General features: G+C 41.9%; 1 pseudogene; it reads left to right on the plus strand.

Annotated features, from left to right (window-relative positions):
• The window catches only part of LOC124034873, a 144,245-nt pseudogene that overhangs the window by 115,789 nt on the left and 6,633 nt on the right, over nt 1–21,823 (plus strand).

The following is a 21,823-nucleotide window of genomic DNA, read 5'->3' on the forward strand; positions in this document are numbered from 1 at the left end:
TTTCACTGGCTGTTGTCAAGTCGATCCTGTTAACGGGATCTCAGCCGTAAGAAGTTTTAAGGCACATTCATTCTACAGTGTTTTAATGTTTCAGTAATAACATCCAAAGTGGGGATAAAACTTTTCAGAGAAACAAAAAACTAAACAAAAATGACTAACTAGGTCAACATGGTCAACTGAAATAGTGTTAAAAATTTCAGAAAACATAATTGTTTTATTTAAAAAAATATATACATCAAGAACACAGTGGCCTCCATCATTGTAAAATGGAAGAAGTTTGGAACCACCAAGACTGGCCGCCCGGCCAAACTGAGCAATCGGGGGAGTAGAGCATTGGTCAGGGAGGTGACCAAGAACCCGAATGTCACTCTGACAGAGCTCCAGAGTTCCTCTGTGGAGATGGGAGAACCTTCCAGAAGGACAACCATCTCTGCAGCACTACACCAATCAGGCCTTTATGGTAGAGTGGCCAGATGGAAGCCACTCCTCACTAAAAGACACATGAGAGCCCACTTGTAGTTTGCCAAAAGGCACCTAAAGGACTATCGGGCCACAAGAAACATTGGTCTAATGAAACCAAGATTGAATTATTTGGCCTGAATGCCAAGCGTCCCATCTGGAGGAAACCTGGCACCATCCCTACTGTGAAGCATTGTGGTGGCAGCATCATGCTGTGGGGATGTTTTTCACCAGCAGGGACTGTGAGACTAGTCAGGATCAAGGAAAAGATGAGCCGAGCAAAGTACCGAGCATTCAGGACCTCAGACTGGGGTGAAGGTTCACCTTCCAATAAGACAACAACCATAAGCACACAGCTAAGACAATGCAGAAGTGGCTTCGGGACAAGTCTCTTGAATGTCCTTGAGTGGCCCAGGCAGAGGCAGGCCTTGAACCTGATCGAACATCTGAGAGACCTGAAAATAGCTCTCCATCCAACCTGACAGAGAAGAATGGGAGAAACGCCCCAAATAAAGGTATGCCAAGCTTGTAGCATCATACCCAAGAAGACGAGGCTGTATTCGCTGCCAAAGGTGCTTCAACAAAGTACTGAGTAAAAGATCTGAATACTTATGTAAATGTGATATATCAGATTTATTTATTTTTTGTTAGCAAACATTTATGATAACCTGTTTTTGCTTGGTCATTATGGGGTATTGTGTGTAGATTGATGAGGAGAAAAAAAAACTATTTACATCCATTTTAGAATAAGGCTGTAACGTAACAAATTGTGGAAAAAGTCAAGGGGTCTAAATACTTTCCGAATACCATGTATAAACAATGATTTTTTACTATGTTTGTTATTGTCTTGGAATGAATGTCATGATTTAAATAAATGTCCTAAGCTGGTGACTTATTTGTTTTCAAACAATTTAAACCACTTCTGTAGAATGGCCCATATAGTGCACTACTTTTGACCAGGGCCCATAGGTCAAAAGTAGTGCACTATGTAGGGAATAGGGTGCCGTTTGGAACAGGACCCCAGGGGTTGTTGTAATGTCACATTCTAACAACCCTCTCATATTTCATTTCCAGGCCATCGTGGGCTACTATGACATTTTTTTCGACAGATTCTGCGGCAACAAGGTAAGCAGCATGTGGCGGCCCTTCCTTTTAACGGCAACCCAATTATATTCACGCTTTGGCATTCCCCACGTCCTTGGGAGGCAATCGACGCCGGTGCGTTTCCTGATTGCTGATGTAAGCACCCACCGGAGCCAGCCACTCGGAAAAACCAATGCCAAGCTCCGCGAGCGACGTGCCGACATCCTTTAATTACACGTCTTATTTGACTTGCCATTTGAGCATAACTGCTGAGATGTAATGCTACACCACTTGTAATGGGAACTAAGGTTGTGTGTGAATGAAATACCTCGTCTTTAGAAGACTATGAGGAGTAGGATAGAAGTACAGAATTACAGTGGCAAGACAAAGTATGTGAACCCTTTGGAAATACCTGTATTTCCGCATAAATTGGTCATACAATTTGATTTCAACTTCATCTAAGTCCCAACAATAGACAAACACAGTCTGCTTAAACTAATATCACACAAACAATTATACATTTTCATGTCTTTATTGAACACACCGTGTAAACATTCACAGGGCAGGGTTGAAAAAGTATGTGAACCCTTGGATTTAATAACTGGTTGACCCTCCTTTGGTAGCAATAACCTCAACCAAATGTTTTCTGTAGTTGCGGATCAGACCTGCACAACGGTCAGGAGGAATTATGGACCATTCCTCTTTACAAAACTGTTTCAGTTCAGCAATATTCTTAGGATGTCTGGTGTGAACTGCTCTCTTGAGTTCATGCCACAGCATCTCAATCGGGTTGAGGTCAGGACTCTGACTGTGCCACTCCAGAAGGCATATTTCCTTATGTTGAAGCCATTCTGTTGTTGATTTACTTCTGTGTTTTGGGTCGTTGTCCTATTGCATCACCCAACTTCTGTTGAGCTTGAATTGGTGGACAGAGCCTAACATTCTCCTGCAAAATGTCTTGATAAACTTGGGAATACATTTTCCATCGATGATAGCAAGCTGTCCAGGCCCTGAAGCAGCAAAGCAGCCCCAAACCATGATGCTCATGGTGTTCTTCAGCTTGCAAGCCTCCCCCTTTTTCCTCCAAACATAACAATGGCCATTATGGCCAAACATTTCTATTTTTGTTTCATCAGACCAGACCAAACCATAGTCTGGCTTGTTTATGGTGGTTTTGGATCAGTGGCTTCTTCCTTGCTGAGCGGCCTTTCAAGTTATGTCAATATAGGACTCATTTTTACTGTGGATATAGATACGTTTGTACCTGTTTCCTCCAGCATCTTCACAAGATCCTTTGCTGTTGTTCTGGTATTGATTTGCATATTTCACACCAAAGTACGTTCACCTCTAAGAGACAGAACGCGTCTCCTTCCTGAGAGGTATGACTGCTGCGTGGTCCCATGGTGTTTATACTTGCGTCCTATTGTTTTTACTGATGAACGTGATACCTTCAGGCGTTTGGAAATTGCTCCCAAGGATGAACCAGACTTTTGGAGGTCTACAATTTTTTCCTGAGTTCTTGGCTGATTTCTTTTGATTTTCCCATGATGTCAAGCAAAGAGGCACTGAGTTTGAAGGTAGGCCTTGAAATACATCCACAGGTACACCTCCATTTGACTCAAATGATGTCAATTAGCCTATCAGAAGCTTCTAAAGCCATGACATAATTTTCTGGAATTTTCCAAGCTGTTTAAAGGCACAGTCAAAGTGTATGTAAACTTCTGACACACTGGAATTGTGATACAGTGAAATACTCTGTCTGTAAACAGTTGTTGGAAAAATGACTTGTGTCATGCACAAAGTAGATGTCCTAACCAACTTGCCAAAACAATAGTTTGTTAACAATAATTTTGTGCAGTGGTTTAAAAACAAGTCTTAATGACTCTAACCTAAGTGTATGTAAACTTCCGACTTCAACTGTAGGTGATCAGATCAAATTTGATGACCAATTTATGCAGACATCCAGGTAATTCCAAAGGGTTCGCATACCTTTTCTTGCCACTGTACGAGATGGGTTTAGTAGGTTTAAGAGTGTGGTACCGGTTAATGTTCTACTGCAATTGTGGAATTATTAGATGAGCCACATAAATGGAAGTGTCACAATGGAATGAGTTGCTATTCCTCACTGTTTTAACTTCATGTACATCATGTTGATTGCCGTTGCCCAAGACTAAATAACATTTTCTGCTTTTGAATCACAGGTGATGTTCTCCACGGGGCCACAGGTCACCAAGACGCTTTGAAAACAGACAGTATTCCTGCTTGAAAATCCCATTCATGGACAAGCAGGTCAGTTTCCCAGACAGCACTGGTTTCCTGAATGTGTGTGATTGTGCGTGCTGTTGGGGACGTGTGGCCGTGCGTGCACATGGACCTGCATGTTTGTGCGTGTATGGACATGTCTGTCTGTGTCTATTGTGGTTGCATGCACACACCCAGCTGTCACCTGTGATATTTTTTACACCAGATCTTCCTCGAACATCCTACTGAGAGCCAGGTAATCTTCCTGTGGTGCTGATGTAGTCAGGCTGTGCAACCACTAGTTATCTGTCACCTATAGAGAGACCGAGTGAGATCAAAACAGTCAGTCATCAAAAACACCATGTTGAACTTTATCTGATAGCTTACCTCAAGCACTCGCGTACTGATACAAATAACGTTTATAACTGAACTGAACAGATAAAGTAAAAACATTTAACTAAGCCAATTAAAATATTATTTCATGAAGTGATGCTGTTTCAGATGTAGTATGTATAAAGCTGTGTGTAAGTAGTGAATGTAAGTTTATGGTGTGTGAGTGTGTACAGTGTTGTGAACGATTGTGTGTGTGTACAGTACATTGAGTACATGTGCTTTTGTGTATATACAGTACTATACTTCGTTAAAGATGGTCTGTGTGTTTTATGTGATGGCCTGTGTGCGTTATCGTAATGAGAATCAGGGATGTGTCCAGTGATGTTGGGATGGATGAGACCGTAGCTCCGTGCAGTCCAGTCTTCCCCCACTGCCATCAAATAGGAGGCCAGTGTAATGAACGGTCTGTATGGGGACTGGACATCCACTGTCCCTGAGGAACCACTCAGCCCTGGCCAGAGCCACAGTCACGTTGACTGTCATCCCACTGACACCCCCGTAACATTAACGCAACATTCACAATGCGTCTGCCAGTTAAGTACCAGTCCTGCTTTAGAATGTGTTTTCCCTTTAACTATTCTGGGTGATTAAAATGCCTTTTGAATAAGTTGAGACACTGCAGTGTTGAAATGTGTAAAGACGGTGCAGAGCAGCAGTGTGTCCGTTACCCAGTGTAGACTGCTTTTGGCCGACAACCCCCCCCTCCCATAAAAGCAGGCACATTAAACCATTGCTGGAAATTGTAAAACATCCGTACGTGGTAAGACATTGCAGGGTGTAGAAATGTGTTCTGGCACTGTGGTGTGTTAAAATGTGTTGAGACATTAGCAGTGAAACGTGTTGAGACGCCTCCGTTTTCGAACGGGCTAAGACACTGCAGTGTTGAAATGGGTTAAGAGTGTGTAGAGAGGTCGACTAGCATCTGCTGACAGTCTGTACCAACTCATAACTGCAGCTGCTGCCATATGCACACTGTTGGTGTGTGGGGAGCGTGTGGGCGAGTGAGCGAGGAAGAGATGTATAGTGACTGTTCTATTTTTTTCTTAATGTATTCTTATTGAAGAGTAAATCCGTTTGGTACAATCTACAGTGCTCTGGTAGTGCTTCTGTATCCATCAACGCTCTGGATACACACACATGTCCTGCTGGCATCTTGCATGCACATTTCGTTCTATAAAACAGGCAGACACACACAACTGCCTTCCAGCCCAAAGGTGAATGAGGTTTTAGCTCAATGCTGTCTGTATTTGGCGTTAGCGGACTTACCCGCTCTCCTCAGGCATCCGTTAGCAGAGTGATGAGACCCCCGAGTTAGGCTGTGATCACTCACTACTACTGGAATGGGCCCTACACACACACACGCACACACGTGCACACACATAGCTCACTATTATCGTGACACTCACAACTGCTGAAATGAGCTACACACACCTACCTCTGTTATTACTCAACACTGGTGGATTGGGACCTGCCCTGCGTGCTAAACACTCTCAACATAAAGCAGCTCAGCTAGAAATATGTTATATGTGGGCAATTACAGTGTTATGGATGTGACATTACAAACAAAATCACAAGATAAATTTCTCACAGAATGGACAGATAAAACATACATGAAATGTTTGAGGTGTGTGTCTATAGTACCCCATGAGGGGAGCGTATATAGCCCAAAAAGCGGAATTAGGGGGACATTTGGCACACAGACATAGAGGGGAAGTGTCAAGAAATACGTTAGTCCTGCCATTCCTCTCTCAGCTCAGAGCATAGAAAAAGGAGTGCCATTTGTGTGCAATTTGACTGCAAGCCAGCTCCACATCAATGGTGGTGGGATTATCTCTCACTCGCTCTCTCCCGCTCTCCATACAGTATTCCATTGCAAGTTTTTCATAGTGCACGGTTCTGACTGTCTCCGGTGACCGACCTGCCTATACTGTGCCCCTCCCAGCTCTCCCTCCTTTGCTAGCACGCTATGAAAGATGCAAGGGTTTGTGTTCTTGGAAGTACGGCAACTAATCAGTCTCCTCCGTTACAAACATACCTAATCTTCCTTGTGGAATCTAATCTTGACGTGCAAGAAGTCAATGGATCAATTATTTTGGAGTCTACTCTTCACCACTACGGCATCATCGTTAACAGTGGGGGGGGGGGGGCAAGCGACAATATGAACAAAGTCCTGTATGGCAATACTTTGTTAAATGAGTTAAATGAGGTGGAATTGTAATGGTAGTACAGGTGCAGTGCTTAACCATTTGAAAGGGATGCACCATGACACCCAAACCATTGCTGGCAGCGGTGCAGCTACATTTTGAGTTCACATGGAATTTTATGAATTTTGCTTATTGTTTCAAAGGAAAACTGATTAAAAACAATTGCTGTTTAAACCTTAGTATTGTTTTGCCATGGTTGTCTTTCTGAACTGTTCTCCCATCTCCACAGAGGACCTCTGGTGCTCTGTCAAAGTGACCATTGGGTTCTGGAGGCCACTGTGATGGAGGCCACTGTGTTCTTGGTGACCTTCAATGCTGCAGAAATGTTTTGCTACCCTTCCCGGATCTATACCTTCACACAATCCTGTCCCGGAGCTCTCTGACAATTTTTTTGAGCTCATGGCTTGTTTTTTGCATCTTAAGGATGATCAATGGAAACAGGATGCACCTGAGCTCAATTTAGAGTCTCAAAGCAAAGGGTCTGAATACTTACAGTATGTAGAAAAGGTATTTCTATTTTTGTATTTGATAAATTTGCAAAATATTCTAAAAACTTGTTTTCGCTTCGTCATTATTGGGTATTGTGTGTAGATTGATGAGACAAATAATAGTATTTAATCAATTTTAGAATAAGGCTGTAATGTAACAAAATGTTGAAAAAGTCAACAGGTCAGAATACTTTCAGGGCACTATTATAGGGAATTAGGGTGCCATTTAGGATGGATTCAGGGTAAAATAGTAAGTTTTGTTTTAAGAGGGGAAAAGAGAGTAAAGAGGTGAGAATTAAAGAGTGACAAGAGAGTTAAGAGGATAGAGGGAAAGATGCCTCGTGGAAAGAAGAGAAGCAGGTGGAGGAGTTTAAGTGTAAGAGAACCAGATTAAGAAGAGTTAAGAAGTGAGGATGGAGAGCGTGTAAGAGAGACTTTGGGAAGTGAGAAGGAATTCATAAATAAAAATAGTTTAAAAGATAGAGGGGGTGGTTATTTATGTAGTGGTGAAACTCGTTCGCTCCACCCCAGCACCTTGGCAGTCCCAGTGCTCCTCTCGGGATGTTAAAGCTGAAATTGAGTTAACAACATTAACTGGCTGCCTTTCACCTCTATAGCCTGCTTTATAACTAATACACTCACTCACACACACATACACACACACACATATGCATCTCAGCGTGTGCACACACACCAGCCATTCCCCTGTGGTCCTGTGCAGTGAGGGCAAACGTCTCAAAGTCACCCTGAAGACACACACTCCCACATTTCCTTCCTTCACACACACACTTCTGTCCCTATATCTTTTACAGAATGCTGTCAAAGAGACAAACCTGATTTAAAACGAGGGATGAGAAACACAACCTGACCTGCATCAACGCCAATGTCTCTCCACTCCACGTGTCCGGGGATTTATCTGTAGCGAGACAGAAGCTTATGAGATGTGTTTGTATGAGTGCAGTAATTAACCACAGGAGGATGAGAGTCAACACACACACACACACACACATAAATTAAACGCAGCATCGTTTATCATGCTCATTTGATTTGTATGACTAGGAAATGGATGAGGTGGGATTTTCATAGGATTACGGATTTTTCCCCCAATATTTTTTCAGTTGCCTACTTTTTTGTTTGCTCAAGAAATTGTAGGCATACTTTGTGTGAGGATGTCCCATGATCCTATAGATGAAACGGTGGCCTGGTTATCTGTGTCCCGGACCAATCAGAAGACCTCAAACTTGGGTGGGAGTTTGCTGCGGATTTCGATAGGCCAGCAATTTACTTTCTTCCGTCCCTTTAACTCTAGTGTCCTCTCTGTGCCCTGTGTCCTGCCATAACACTTCTGTCTTTTTCTTGTGCCTCTTACTGATTAAATTAATCTCGCTCTATTTCACTTTCTCTCCAACTCTCACTTTCTTTCTCCCCCTGTGTTTTAGTGCTTAAGGTCCTTGAGGAGCTGAGCTGCATCAGGCAGACATCAGGGTGTAATTCCCCAGGCCTGCTTTATGTACTGCTCAGACAGGTGCTCAGGATATACGACCCCCTGACACTGCCTGACTACACCTCCTCTACCTATCCAGCTCTTCTTAGACAGAAAGAAAGGAGGTTTGAAAAAGTGAGTTATGTAGAAAGGGGAGAGAGGGAGACTAGATTGAAATGCAGCTGCCGTGCACATCTCTGCAGTGCTGGGTGGAATAGATAGAAGTTGTTCTGCCTTGGGAGAACTTGGAAAGGGAGGTGTGTGTGTGTGTGTGTGCATGCGAGCTTGATTTATTTATGAAAAAAAAATATTTTAAAAAAATATACAGCTTAAAAGTGTGCAAAACATTAAACAACCCTTTTCAGTGTTGTCCTTGGATAACAAACTGTGCAAGCAACATTTGCTACTTGATGTCTGCAAAGTTTCCTGTTGTAATGATATTCGTCTGCTGTTTGAAGAGAGTCAGACCGAAAAGCAGCGTGTAGGTTACTCATGACTTTTAATGAAGCTAATGCAGTACATGAAATAACTGAAAAAATGAAAACAACAAACGAGTGAAACTAAATACAGCCTATCTGGTGACTAACACAGAGACAGGTACAATCACCCACGAAATACAACGCGCACTCAGGCTACCTAAATACGGTTCCCAATCCGAGACAACTAGAATCAGCTGACTCCAATTAGGAATCGCCTCAGGCAGCCAAGCCTAACTAGACACACCCCTAATAATACACACTCCCAATTAATACAAACCCTAATACGAAATACAACATATAAACCCATGTCACACCCTGGCCTACCCAAACATATAACAAAAACACAAGATACAATGACCAAGGCGTGACACCTGTAGATAACGTCGGTGCCACATCTGCATTTTGGTCCAAAAACATTGGACCATAATTTTGACTCACACAAACATTTGGTGCTAAGAAATGCATTTTTATTCATATGATGCACACAAGAATGTATTATAGAAAATGGTGAGAAAATAATCAGGTTGAATATAAAAAGGGGCATTTTATGATCATATTAGTTAGTATGATTCATGAGAATTATATGTCAATGCTTTGTATTTATTAAACTTTTAACAGGGAGTCACTATTGATACCAAGGTCTCTTTTTGCAAGGGAGCCCTGATACACAATTTATAAAATGCAAAATAATATACAATGCTCAAAAACATTAAGGGAACACTAAAATAACCCATCCTAGATCTGAATGAATGAAATATTCTTATTAAATACTTTTTTCTTTGCAAAGTTGAATGTGCTGACAACAAAATCACACAAAACTTATCATTGGAAATCAAATGTATCAACCCATGGAGGTCTGGATTTGGAGTCGCACTCAAAATTAAAGTGGAAAACCACACTACAGGCTGATCCAACTTTGATGTAATGGCCTTAATACAAGTAAAAATGAGGCTCAGTAGTGTGTGTGGCCTCCACGTGCCTATATGACCTCCCTACAACGCCTGGGCATGCTCCTGATGAGGTGGCGGATGGTCTCCTGAGGTATCTCCTCCCAGACCTGGACTATAGCATCCACCAACTCCAGGACAGTATGTGGTGCAACGTGGCGTTGGTGGATGGAGCGAGACATGATGTCCCAGATGTGCTCAATTGGATTCGGGTCTGGGGAACGGGCGGGCCAGTCCATAGCATCAATGCCTTCCTCTTGCAGGAACTGCTGACACACTCCAGCCACATAAGGTCTAGCATTGTCTTGCATTAGGAGGAACCCAACCGCACCAGCATATGGTCTCACAAGGGGTCTGAGGATCTCATCTCGGTACGTAATGGCAGTCAGGCTACCTCTGGCAAGCACATGGAGGGCTGTGCGGCCCCCCAAAGAAATGCCACCCCACACCATGACTGACCCACCGCCAACCGGTCATGCTGGAGGATGTTGCAGGCAGCAGAACATTCTCCACGGCGTCTCCAGACTCTGTCACGTCTGTCACATGTGCTCAGTGTGAACCTGCTTTCATCTGTGAAGAGCACAGGGCGCCAGTGGCGAATTTGCCAATCTTGGTGTTCCCTGGCAAATGCCAAACGTCCTGCACGGTGTTGGGCTGTAAGCACAACCCCCACCTGTGGACGTCGGGCCCTCATACCACCCTCATGGAGTCTGTTTCTGACCGTTTGAGCAGACACATGCACATTTGTGGCCTGCTGGAGGTCATTTTGCAGGGCTCTGGCAGTGTTCCTCCTGCTCCTCCTTGCACAAAGGCGGAGGTAGCGGTCCTGCTGCTGGGTTGTTGCCCTCCTGCGGCCTCCTCCACATCTCCTGATGTACTGGCCTGTCTCCTGGTAGCGCCTCCATGCTCTGGACACTACGCTGACAGACACAGCAAACCTTCTTGCCACAGCTCGCATTGATGTTCCATCCTGGATGAGCTGCACTACCTGAGCCACTTGTGTGTGTTGTAGACTCCGTCTCATGCTACCACTAGAGTGAAAGCACCGCCAGCTTTCAAAAGTGACCAAAACATCAGCCAGGAAGCATAGGAACTGAGAAGTGGTCTGTGGTCACCACCTGCAAACCACTTCTTTATTGGGGGTGTCTTGATAATTGCCTATAATTTCCACCTGTTGTCTATTCCATTTGCACAACAGCATGTGAAATATATTGTCAATCAGTGTTGCTTCCTAAATGGACCGTTTGATTTCACAGAATTGTGATTGACTTGGCGTTACATTGTGTTGTTTAAGTGTTCTCTTAATTTTTTTGAGCAGTGTACAATAATACAAATATTCAAGTAAAACCATCACATTCCTCAGCAAGGAGGTCCCCAATCAATATTTTGAAATGCCTGAGAGGCACCAGAACATCCAGTTGACTGTCAAAGACAGTACATTTGTGTCAAAAATAGTGAAGACAGTTAAGTGCATTTCTTTGTATGTCTGAGTAATCCACTCTTACCTCTGCATTCACCTGTTGGCATTGTCTATTTACCCAATAAGGGTTTAATCAAGCTAGCTGACATCCGCTACATGAGACTGGTACTTTAGCCTGAGTTTGTTTGTGCCATCATGCCACTCCTTGTCATGTTTGGTATGACAAGGAGTTGACATGATAGCACAAACAGATCTGGGATCAAGCTACCGGTTCTTATCCTCAGTGGGACCAAGGATGGACAGACCTGGAGAGGGGTTTGGGGGGGAAGAGTGCAAGTAAAGTTAGGTTTCTCTAAGAAGTAAGCTCTTGTGTTTTACGGTCATTACTATGGCAGTGTAATATAGGTCTGTGGCAGACAGAGGTGTCAAGTTACTGTAAGTGTACCTTGTCTTGTTCTTACCTTTGCCATGTGAGGTCAGTTTGACCTGATGGGCTGGAGAGGCCGTGGCCACCCTCTGTTTGGAGAAATATGAGAGGGAGAAGGGGTGAGAGATGAACAGAGACAATAAACATCCACATTTTTTGAAGATAATACTTTGAGCACACACTTTACACACTTGGTCTTATTGTAAGGTATCCAAACAACTCCAAAGAGTTAATAATTCAAATAGAAACATTTTAACCAGTAGTTTGGCAACCATCAAGGAGGGAAGGTGAATATCATAGCTTTAGAGCCTCCTTACTTACCTTTACACTTTATTGGTTGGTCATCCTTCCATCTCTCTCTTGATGGAAGTCTTTTCCTCACCCACTCTCTTTCTTCTGACTTGATTTGGCATTCATTATAAGTAATCACTGTCAATCCAACATTCTTTAAAAGTGTGGAAGACCTCTTTTTCATCCCGTCTTTTGCGTTTGTTCAATTCATACAAAAAGGTGCTATCTAGAACCTAAAACGTTTCTTCTTCTGGTCCCATAGGATAACCCTTTTAAAGAACCCTTTGGTTCCAGGTATAACCCTTCTGGTTCCTTGTAGAACTCTTTCCGCAGTGAGTTCTACATGGAACCCAAAAGGGTGCTCCTGTGGGGACAGCTGAAGAACCCCTTTGGAACCCTTTTTTTCTAAGAGTGTAGCTTCAATTCACCAAAATATCATGAACCTTTATTTTTCCTCTTACCTTGGAAGATGGGCCCTGGTCAAAAGTAGTGCACATTATAGGGAACAGGGTGCCATTTGGGATGCAGTCCCGGTATGGAAGCGCCAGTGAGTGTAATGGACTAAGATAGTGCATTTCTGTGGCTGTGCGTGGTTATCGTTAGTGGCATGTTGATGTTTGACGTCTCTGTGAAAGGACCAGCTCCATTCCTCCTGATTTCAACACATGATTCTCCCTCAGTCACTGGCTACTTCACTAGATGGCTAGAGGCCCTAGACGAGGGCCTTCTCCAGCACTGAGGGAAGTCCGCAGAGAAAATACTGTGGTGTATAATGTCTCACTAATCGAATGAACAGTGCAACAACGTTGAGGTTTGTGACTTGTCAATACTTCCATACTTTCAAGACAGTGTGTGTTTGTGAAGTGTTTTAGTGTTAATATGTGTTTCTCAATCCAGTCCTCGGGATGATAGGCCATTTCACATAGCCTATTGATCTATTCTACTAGCTCACCTGGGTTGTGTTCATTAGGCACCATAAGGAAGAAAACAAACTGAAACACGGATGGACTACCTGAATTTCCCCAGTAAGAAGTGTTCATATCCCTTTCTGTTACAAAATCGGAGTAGATAGCCAGAGCGAATTCATGTCCATTGAGAACGCACAAAGACTATACCATTTAGCTAAGAATGACGTGAATAATCAAGTCAATAAATTTTAGGTAGGTAGTTAGATAGCAAATAGTTAAAATACTGGCAAGTACTCAATACCATCTACTATATCTTGCCTATGCCGATCTGTACCATCACACACTCATATATCTTTATGTACATATTCTTTATCCCCTTACACTTGTGTCTATAAGGTAGTAGTTTTGGAATTGTTAGCTAGATTACTTGTTGGTTATTACTGCATTGTCAGAACTAGAAGCACAAGCATTTTGCTACACTCGCATTAACATCTGCTGACCATGTGTATGTGACAAATAAAATTTGATTTGAAGTTCGATGTATTAGTAGTCAATTTAAGAGGTAGCTAGCTAACATACCAGTACTTACTGCTGTAATGGTATTGTAGCGACCCGCACAGACAGCTGTGTGTTATGTGTTAGGCTATTAGTTGGTTGTGTTGTACTTACCAGTACTCAGTGTTCGCGGGGTCTGACATGCCAATCAACCTGCTATCTGCCAATCATGGGAATGCCTAGAATGTTCTGATGCCGGGCATCCTGGTGGTTGGCGGAGTGGCGTGGAGGGGGGTTGGGCAGGGGGATGGAGCATTGGAAGTTAAGACCAGGTTTAGCCATTGTTCTCCCACTTACGTCTGGCCTTCACAAGAGAAGGTCACAGTTGGTTTGTTGGGTATCATTCATTTATTTAGCATGGGCTATGGCCAAACAGTAGCCTGTGTGAAGTTGGGGTTAATAAACCGTCAATTCGTAAACTGAATCCTCTGTCTGGACAATTGTTCCTTTATGATCTAGTCAGGTCATTACAATATGCTATGCGGTTTGTAAGGATAGCGTTGCCAACAGAACGTGTAGCGTAACTTATTTGAAAAGTTATTACATCGCTCAACATTTTCTTAAAATGTGTCATTAGTTAACCTCTCTGGGACCGTTCGGGATGTGAGCGTCCCACCTCTCAACAGCCAGTGAAACTGCAGGGCGCCAAATACAAAACAACAGAAATCCCATAATTAATATTCCTCAAATGTAGAAGTATTTTACACCATTTTATAGATAAACTTCTCGTTAATCCAACCACAGTGTCCGATTTCAAAAAGGTCAGCAACTAGTCACAGAAAGCATTCAGCCATTTTCCAACCAAAGAGAGGAGTCACAAAAAAGCAGAAATATAGATAAAATGAATCACTAACCTTTGATGATTTTCATCAGATGAAAAAAAATATGTATAATGTAACAATACATGTATGTTTTGTTCGGTAAAGTTAATATTTATATCCAAAAATTAGAGTTTACATTGGCGCGTTACGTTCAGTAGTTCCAAAAACTTTGCAGAGAGCCACAGCAATTTGACAGAAATACTCATATTAAACATTGATAAAAGATACAAGTGTTATGCATAGAATTTTAGATCCACTTCTCCTTAATGCAACCGCTGTGTCAGATTGAAAAAGAAACTTTACCGAAAAAGCACATTATGCTATAATCTTAGAATCTGAGTAGAACGCTCAGAGCCCATACATATATCTGCCATGTAGTGGAATCAACATTAGTCAGAATAGCATTATAAATATTCACTTACCTTTGATCATCTTCATCAGAATGCACTCCCAGGAATCCCAGTTCCACAATTTTTTTTTCTTTTTTCGATAATGTCCATTATTTATGTCAAAATAGCTCCTTTTGTTAGCGCGTTCAGTCCTGTAATCCACATTCATAAAGCTTGTTCACTAGTTTCAGACGAAAAGTGAAAAAAGCTCCATTACAGTTAGTAGAAACACATCAAACGATGTAAAGAATCAATCTTTAGGATGTTTTTAACATACATCTTCAATAATGTTCCAACCGGACAATTCCTTTGTCTTTAGAAATGAAGTGGAACATAAGCTACCTTTCAAGTGAGCGGGCGAGACTGAGCCTGTGACGCTCTGCCAGACCACTCACTCAAAGAGCTCTTCTTAGCCCCTCCTTTGGAGCAGAAGCATCAAACAAGTTTCTAAAGACTGCTGACATCTAGTGGAAGCCGTAAGAAGTGCAAAATGACAAATATCCCACTGTGTATTGGATAGGGGATGAGTACAAAAACTTCATACCTCAGATTTCCCACTTCCTGGTTGGATTTTTTTCTCAGGTTTTTGCCTGCCATATGAGTTCTGTTATACTCACAGACATCATTCAAACAGATTTAGAAACTTCAAAGTGTTGTCTATCCAAATCTACTAATAATATGCATATCTTAGCTTTTATGGCTGAGAAGCAGGCAGCTTGATTTGGGCACGCTTTTCATCAAAAATTCCAAATACTGCCCCCTACCCCAAAGAAGTTAAAGCAATGAATTTTTATGCGCTCTTGTCGGACTTTGGCTGCATATTTTCCACAATTTTCTTCAAATCTGAAAAGTTATGAAGCCACGCCCATTCCTGAAGAAATGTATTATAGGTGTCACGGTGTTCATGTGGTGAAGGAGAGTCGGACCAAACTGCAGCGTGTATATTGCGATCCATGTTTAATCACACAACGTAACACGAATCCAAAACACAAACTCAACAAAACAATAAACGTAGTGAAAACCGAAACAGCCTTAACTGGCGCAAACTAACACAGACTAAGGACATCAAGACACTAAGGACAATCACCCACAATACAACCAAAGAATATGGCTGACTAAATATGGTTCCCAATCAGAGACAACGATAAACACCTGCCTCTGATTGAGAACCACTTCAGACAGCCATAGACTAACCTAGAACACCCCACTAAGCTACAATCCCACTATCTACACACCACATACAAAAACCCATGTCACACCCTGGCCTGACCAAATACATGAAGAAAAACACAAAATACTACGACCAGGGCGTGACAATAGGCCCTAAAAGTATGGAAATAGTGTCCACTGCGTGTATACTTTGTTTTTTGGTGAATGTAGTACGACATCCGGGAACTTTTGGAATACTAACTCTATCCATACTATGACCAAAAAGCATACTATATACTCAATTTACGTCACAAATAGTAGGGTTAGTGTGGTTAGTATAAGTATTCGAACATAGCTTCAAATTTTTCTCCCAGTTTTCCTCTAAGTTTGTTTTCTTTTTTCAGTTATTTGATCTCAAACTCATTTTATTTACCCTGCAGGGGTTGCATTTAATCAGAGGACTATCGCAGGTCAAGCAATTACTCTTTTTGCCTTTTTTAAACCCCAAATGGCAACTTGTTCTCTATATCCCTCATACTCAACTCTGGACTTCGAAGCAAGTTCCACTACATTTTATTATTGATCCTCTCTAATCATGGAATGATTTAGACAGTGGGTGCAATTAATTATTAGTTCGAACAGAAAACCAGTAGGCTCCTTACCTCGTTGGGTAAGTGTTGAAAACTCCATGCCCTATATGGTGCACTATTCTTGACCAAAACCCTATGGGTCCTGGTCCAACGTGGTGCACTAAAAAGTGAATAGGGTGCCATTTGGGGGACAGACTTACTGTAGCCTACCCCTGCATAACCCCCTTCCCATTCTGGCTCCCCTCGAGCTCTGAGCAATACCTGAGGGGTTGTGAGGCTGGGTTCCATTGCAGACCCTTTTCCCAGCCCTTCTTCATTCATCTGGGGGAAAAATGGGTACTGTTCAGTATCTGCACATTTTTGGCAGGTTGACATTTGTCATGAATCTTGCCCTGGCGCCAGAACTAAACGATTTCCCCGAGGTAGGCCAGCTGCAAAGTCAAAATGGTCTATTTTGTAAAAATTCACCCCAAACCATCTCAATTGGGTTGAGGTCGGGTGATTGTGGAGACCAGGTCATCTGATGCAGCACTCCATCATTGTCCTTTTTGGTCAAATAAATAAACCACTGGCAGTGTCACCAGCAAAGCACCATCACATCACCTCCTCCATGCTTCACAGTTGGAACCACACATGTGGATATCATCCATTCACCTACTCTGCGTCTCACAAAGACAAGATGGTTGGAACTAAAAATCTCAAATTTGGACTCATCAGACCAAAGGACAGATTTTTCCTGGTCTAATGTCCATTGCTCTTGTTTCTTGGCCCAAGCAAGTCTCTTCTTCTTGATGATGCAAGATAGAGGGGAGCAGATGACGGGCTGAGCGTAGCTATGTAGAGCACCTCAAGATAAAATGTAATTTTCAATATCGGTAAGTTAGACAAAATATTAGCACTACACAATCTGGTGGGTGATAACCTTTTAATCTGGATAACAATACAAAACACATTTTAAGAATAGAGAAATGTCTCGACAAGTAATACGAAAACAAGCATGACAGAGAGTAAGACAGGGGAACCTATTTCAAAACAAAAATGTGACTCTTCTACAGACACAGACGATTATATATTTTCACCACCAGGAATGGTAAAGGTCGAAACCGATCTGTTAAAATCAATGACAAACTGAGTATACTTGAACTAGTCAGTAAGGATATAAAAGAGTTGAAGGCAAGCCTCGAGATTAGTGATGAAAAAGCTGTGACATTGGAGAAAGACAAACTAAACAGGACAGTCAATAAGATTGAAACCGAAGTGAATGAACTTAAAAAGGAGAACACCGCTCTGAGAGAAGCCTTACTTAACATACAGACTAGATCCATGAGAGAGAATCTGGTGCTTACACGTATCCAAGACAGAGAAGGAGAAGTTCCTGAATCTGTAGTTAGAGTTCCTCCTTACAGCGCTACAGATTCCACACGAAGCTATCGACAAAATCCAACAAGAACTTGTACACCACTTCGGACAGAGAGGGCAGTGAACTCCCAATCGTTGCCAAATTTGCTTTCTTTAAAGATAAAATAATGGTTAAAAGCCTGGGTAAAAGACTTTCTGGCACAAAAATTGGCATGAAGGACCAGTTCCTGAAGGAAATTGCAGAACGTATTAGATTAAAAGGGAAACGAGTAGCTCTTGTCGTCGATAAACTATATTTTGATAACCAGTTGATCAGAGACACAATGACTATTCCATGGCTATTTTAAAAATGACTAAGTTCTCATCGAGCCGGCAAATAACGAAACACACAATTCTAGCCTAGTAATGGATTGTAATAATACAACAAAAATTACAGCTTTCTATATGTCTTCAAATATAACTAATTGGAACACAAAAGCACTAATTCAACATGGTGAAGATAAAACTCAGTAAACAGAAGGCACAGTATGTGTGGAAGGTGTGGTGTGAGTTTTTTTTGTGTTTGGGAAAGTGTGGCTTTGAGTGAGAAAGAAAATGGTTGCATATCCCAGAACCAATGTATTGCTGTGAGCAAGAGTTGTGAGAGCGCTTTCAATGTTGTTCAGATGAGGGATATACTTTTTATAATGAATTATACATCCTATTTATTTATTGTCCTATCATAGTGGAACAGCGTTTTAAAATAAATTATACATTTAATTTATTTATTGTCCTATCAAGGGCAACTACATTGGTTTAATTAATTATACATCTAATCTATTTTTTTATGATCCTATATTGATGGAACGGTCCACAACCCTATACCCTAGACACCCACCTGAATGACCCAGGCACTAAGGAGAAGTCCCTAACTGTTTTATGGGCCTGCTGTAAGTGGTCTATATGCAGCCAAAATGCAGTCAGAGACCTAGATGTAAGGGGTGCGTGTTGGTGGCATGGAAGTCAGGCACAGGAGAACGAACTTGGTATAAATGGAGTTGTTTAATAAATACTGACAAAACTCCAAAACAACCAAAATTGACAAAATAACAAGTGGGTACAAAATCCGTCACACACCAACACTAAAATGCACATCACATACAATCTTCGATAAGGACATGAGGGGAAACAGAGGGTTAAATACACAACATGTAATTGATGGGATTGGAACCAGGTGTGAAGGAAGACAATACAAAACCAATGGAAAATGAATGGCTATGAAAAATGGATCAGTGATGGCTAGAAGGTCGGTGACATCGACCGCCGAACACCGCCCGAACAAGGAGAGGCACCGACTTCGGTGGAAGTAGTGACACTAGAGCAGCACTGCCCCCTCAAGATTCTGAGCCTGCTTTGCAGGATTGGTTCTGCAAAGCCAAAGCCCCCTAAAGGGAGAGCATAATATACAAGGAAATTCTCAAAGCTGCTAATGAGAACCTTGATGACCTTGTACCTAGCCGGTGGGGATTCCGTTGGGGTGCCCCCACCCAGGCAGTGGCAGTGTTGGCAACACTAGCTGCAGTAACCCATGGGGAGGGGTCACACTCAGACATTCAGAGAGGTGGTATATTATTGTGGCCCTGGTGGCACAAAATCAAAAGTATGACTGCATTGAGATGCTTGGTAATAAGGTCAATACGGGGGATCATGTTGTGGGTGTTTCAGGGGAAGGGGGTATATCTGGCCTCCATCATCTAGGACGTGACAATGGTTAATAAAATCTCCCCATTTCTTCCCATTTCTTTGCACAGTTTTGCAGGCATTCTCATACAGCTGCAACAGTATATGCATTTTTAAATCAAGACCTTTCTTGAGTTGGGCTCTGGGATGGTGCAACTGTTGAGAATGAGAGCCTATGGTTGTGTGGAGGAAAGTGGTTGAGTGTGTATGTGTGTATCCCACAACTGTTGCGGGGGAGTAAAAGATGTTAGGGACAATATAGGATTATTCACAATAATTGTTTGCTATTATAATAATTGGTGTGCAATACTGTAATTTTGATAATGGCGAGACTGGTGAGAGGTAAAAATCCTTTGCATTAATTGCCTACATTTACTACAGATATTAATAGCTAATTATGGAAAATAAGATAAACAGGATTTTTTTTATATATACAGTGCCTTGTGAAAGTATTCCCTTGAACTTTGCGACCTTTTGCCACATTTCAGGCTTCAAACATAAAGATATAAAACTGTATTTTTTGTGAAGAATCAACAACAAGTGGGACACAATCATGAAGTGGAACAACATTTATTGGATATTTCCAACTTTTTTAACAAATCAAAAACTGAAAAATTGGGCGTGCAAAATTATTCAGCCCCCCTTAAGTTAATACTTTGTAGCGCCACCTTTTGCTGCGAATACAGCTGTAAGTCGCTTGGGGTATGTCTCTATCAGTTTTGCACATCGAGAGACTGAAATGTTTTCCCATTCCTCCTTGCAAAACAGCTCGAGCTCAGTGATGTTGGATGTTGAGCATTTGTGAACAGCAATTTTCGGTTATTTCCACAGATTCTCGATTGGATTCAGGTCTGGACTTTGATTTGGCCATTCTAACACATGGATATGTTTATTTTTCATCCATTCCATTGTAGATTTTGCTTTATGTTTTGGATCATTGTCTTGTTGGAAGACAAATCTCCGTCCCAGTCTCAGGTCTTTTGCAGACTCCATCAGGTTTTCTTCCAGAATTGTCCTGTATTTGGCTCCATCCATCTTCCCATCAATTTTAACCATCTTCCCTGTCCCTGCTGAAGAAAAGCAGGCCCAAACCATTATGCTGCCACCACCATGTTTGACAGTGGGGATGGTGTGTTCAGGGTGATGAACTGTGTTGCTTTTACGCCAAACATAACGTTTTGCATTGTTGCCAAAAAGTTCAATTTTGGTTTCATCTGACCAGAGCACCTTTTTCCACATGTTTGGTGTGTCTCCCAGGTGGCTTGTGGCAAACTTTAAACAACACTTTTTATGGATATCTTTAAGAAATGGCTTTCTTCTTGCCACTCTTCCATAAAGGCCAGATTTGTGCAATAGGCGACTGATTGTTGTCCTATGGACAGAGTCTCCCACCTCAGCTGTAGATCTCTGAAGTTCATCCAGAGTGATCATGGGCCTCTTGGCTGCATCTCTGATCAGTCTTCTCCTTGTATGAGCTGAAAGTTTAGAGGGACGGCCAGGTCTTGGTAGATTTGCAGTGGTCTGATACTCCTTCCATTTCAATTTTATCGCTTGCACAGTGCTCCTTGGGATGTTTAAAGCTTGGGAAATATTTTTGTATCCAAATCCGCTTTAAACTTCTTCACAACAGTATCTCGGACCTGCCTGGTGGGTTCCTTGTTCTTCATGATGCTCTCTGCGCTTTTAACGGACCTCTGAGACTATCACAGTGCAGGTGCATTTATACGGAGACTTGATTACACACAGATGGATTGTATTTATCATCATTAGTCATTTAGGTCAACATTGGATCATTCAGAGATCCTCACTGAACTTCTGGAGAGAGTTTGCTGCACTGAAAGTAAAGGGGCTGAATAATTTTGCACGCCCAATTTTTCAGTTTTTGATTTGTTAAAACAGTTTGAAATATCCAATAAATGTCGTTCCACTTCATGATTGTGTCCCACTTGTTGTTGATTCTTCACAAAAAAATACAGTTTTATATCTTTATGTTTGAAGCCTGAAATGTGGCAAAAGGTCGCAAAGTTCAAGGGGGGCGAATACTTTCGCAAGGCACTGTATAGCAAACTTTTTGGGAGAAATACTCAGAGAACCATTATTAGCATGTTTTAACCACTCCTATACAAATGGTATATTGTCGGACACGCAACAAGAGGGTGATATCATTATTACTGAAACAGGACCCAAGTGGTGTGTATATAAAGATCCAGTCCATTTAAAAAATTGGAGGCATCTTACACTTCAGTATTGTGATGCAAAAATCCTACCTAAATGCTTGGCAAATACAATTAAAAAGGTATTGTCAGATATTATTCATTCTAATCAGACAGGTTTTTTACATTGACAATGCATTCGAGATAATATAAGACAAGTACTGGAAACAATCGAATACTATGAAATATCGGGGACTCCAGGCCT

Source organism: Oncorhynchus gorbuscha, linkage group LG05 (assembly GCF_021184085.1).
Source record: "Oncorhynchus gorbuscha isolate QuinsamMale2020 ecotype Even-year linkage group LG05, OgorEven_v1.0, whole genome shotgun sequence".
Taxonomy (NCBI): Eukaryota; Metazoa; Chordata; class Actinopteri; order Salmoniformes; family Salmonidae; genus Oncorhynchus; species Oncorhynchus gorbuscha.